Here is a 3,358-nt window from a genome sequence, read left to right as displayed (position 1 = left end):
TAAGTTACTTTCCCATGTATTTCTGGTTTTCTAAGTGCCTTTTAGGCAATTCTGCCAAGTAGTATGAAAAGAACAAAAGAGTGAACAAATTCAAATGCAGCAATAATTTTGTGTATTATTAAATTAGCCACAGAATAATGCATTTTGTGTGAGTGATTTTCTGCACATACCATTAAAAAGCATGGAATCTGGTCAACTACAACTGTAACAAAGTAGAAATAGTGAAACAATATGAAACTATTAATTATAATAAATATATATAAAATATTTATGTTTTAGATCTTAAAACACCCTTGCTGTATGGAGATTAATTTTCTTTTTGAGTCGGTGGTCTTGCTCTATCACCCAGGCTGGAGTATGGTGGCATAATCACTTCCCACCAAATCCTCGACCTCCTGGGCTCAGACAATCCTCCCACCTCAGCCTCCTGAGTAGCTGGGACTACAGGTGCGTGCCACCACGCCTGGCAATTTTTTTTTTTTGGTAGAGATGAGATCTCACTATATTGCCCAAACCGGTCTCAAACTTCTGAACTCAAGCAATCCTCCTGCCTCGGGCTCTCAAAGTGCTGGAATTAACCAAGCTTGGCTGGAGATTAACTTTAAATAATGATCAAGGGAAAAACAAAGAACACTGCTATATATTGAGTTACTGCTATGTGCTAAGTACAGGAGTAGGCACTTTGCATATTTAAACTCATTAGAGGTTCACAGCAATCCTGTGAAGTAGGTACCATTTAGTTTCATTTTAAAGACTAGTGAACTAAAGCTCAGAGAGGTCAATATCTTGACCAGGATCTCACAGCTGGGAAGCAGCAGAGTTGAGACCCAAACTAATACTTGTCTGTCTCTGTATACTTTATCTTTGAAATGTTTTGACAGCATGGCTCATGTCACAACATAGCAATTCACCACATCATTATTTTAATTTTTTTCTTCTATAAAATTTCCAAAACAAATACAAGATAGAAGGTTATATACATCAGGGCTGAAGTTCACGAACTGGCTAATGTCATCATAACCAGCAAATTAAACTGTGCCCAAGTTGGCGCTTTCGTTCTTAACCTTACTGATTTATTTCATGGTTTCTGTCTTCATTAAGGGTTTCTTAGCATTTCAAAAATGTCTCCACCTCTCATAACCAGTTAGTAACCTTGAGAACAAAATAGTAACGTTTCTCAGGGGCCTTGAGTTTTTGATATGTGATTTTGTGCATATGTGTGCCAACTCAAAATATTGCTGCAAAGTGATTCTTACTCCCTTTTTTATACTCATGGGCTGTGTTGTCTAAATGGCACACAGAATACCAGGGATGTAGATTAATTATTCTGGTTCTTTTCCTTTACTAGCTGTGTGGCTTAAATAACTTCACATGATTAGGCTCGATTTCCTCTTCTATAAAATGGGGATAATATTAGTACCTACTTCATAGATTTTGACAATAATGGGATAAAGAAGGCAAAGTTATTAGCACTGTAGTTGGTAGCTAATAAACACTCAAGATGTGCTACTAGCATTTATTCAGCTTTAGCTACTAGAAACTAGTGTGCATGTTTGTTAAAAACCTAGACTTTAGAGTCAGACTACACCAGTTTGAGCCCTGGCTTTGCCACTTAATAACTGTGAGACCTTGGTCATGATTCTTAGTATCTCTAAGAGTCAATTTTTAAATGGAAAGTGGGACAATAGTGATATCTTCCTTTTTTAGTACTGGAGAGGATTAAATGAAATAATGCACATAAAATATCCAGCTTGTAGTAGATATTTAATAAATGTGATTTCACCTCTTCCTTCTACACATACAGGCAATCACATGTCCAAGTTCATTAAACGTTATTGCTGTGCTAACATTTAGTGTGGACAATGATCATATATTGAAATTTTCAAAAATTAGATTCAGGAAATTCCAGCACAGACTTAATCTACTAATGCTTTGACATACACTATTAATTTTCCATGAAGATCAAAGAACAAGTACATTGTTAACACCAAGACATTTAAGACTAAAGGAGGATGATAAAGTTGTTAGAGATGTTTTATAATGATTAGAAACTGTAAGCCTGCTGCTATCCATCAGTATAGTATCCAATGTAGACAGAGCAAGATGAAAAGATTCCTAAGCCCTGGTCATTCCTTTTTCATTATTTTACCACAAAACTTTGAGTGATTCTCTTAAGCTCTATGTCTCAGTTTCTTTTCTGACTGATTTGGGAAAATAAAATATGTCTTGCCTACCTCACAGGGTTGTGATGATCAAATAAAACTAAGTATGGGAAAGCCCTTGATAAAATATGAATATGAAACAAAGCACGGATTCTTTGTTACTTCCAAGTGATTCTACTTATTTATTTTTGTGGCATTTTTGCCCTTTTTTGCTATTTAATCACAGCACAGCAACCTAGCTTTTAAAAAAGGTAGTATTCAAAGGAAAACATACTTCTAGGAAAATTTGTCTTGAGATATTTTAAGACAAACATTTCACTTTATTTGATGGACGTGTGGATTTTAACTAGCTGTATGGGGACTGTGAAAGGTCCTTATTCTTTGGATCAGAGTAGAGTTTTAATTCCTCTCAAACCAGCTGTCTGGAACCATAGGCTATTATTTTCCCTTTAGACATATCACCTGCTCCAAATGCACCAGTAGGATGACTAAAAGATTTCAAAGCTCAGGGAAGCATTTCTCTTGCTCTTGAAACCAAAGCATCCTTTATGAGGGACTAGAAGCAGGAAATGTTTCTGCATCAGCTCAAATGAGGGTTTACATTGAGAAAGATCTCAAGGGGTCTAGGAAAAGATTATGAAGCATATCCCTCTCACTAGCCGGACAGCTGGGGATCAATCCAGGAGGCAACTATTTGCTATAACAGCTGTCTTCTTTTGAGGATAAAAGGATAGTATGGCCTGGTGGTAAAGACTTAGACAGTCCTGGGTTCCAATATGACCTTGGGCAAACTACTCCAAACTCCTTAAAGCCCCAGTTGCCTCATCTGTGTAATGGAAGATAGCATCAGCCCCAAAGTGGTGATTTGATGACTATATAATTCACATGAATAAGCTTAACTACATGCCAGACACATAACAATGGTTCAGAATTTTCTTTTGGGTAGAGATTGGGTCTTGCTGTGTTGCCCCACTGATCTCAAACTCCTGCCCTCAATGATCTTCCTGCCTCAGCCTCCCAAAGTGCTGGGATTACAGGCATGAGCCATTGCACCCAGCTCAAGGGATCAGCAAATCCTAATTTTAACTACTCTTATTATTGTTATCATTATTATCACTTATTATATAATTCGAAGGATCTCAGTTTCAAATTTGGGTTTGTACCTGACTAATTCTTTTTTTTTTTTTTTTTTTTGA

This window comes from Carlito syrichta, unplaced genomic scaffold, assembly GCF_000164805.1.
Source record: "Carlito syrichta isolate Samal-C Ts95f unplaced genomic scaffold, Tarsius_syrichta-2.0.1 Scaffold111481, whole genome shotgun sequence".
Taxonomy (NCBI): Eukaryota; Metazoa; Chordata; class Mammalia; order Primates; family Tarsiidae; genus Carlito; species Carlito syrichta.
The sequence above is the reverse complement of the archived record's forward strand: the minus strand, read 5'-3'. Positions refer to the sequence as shown.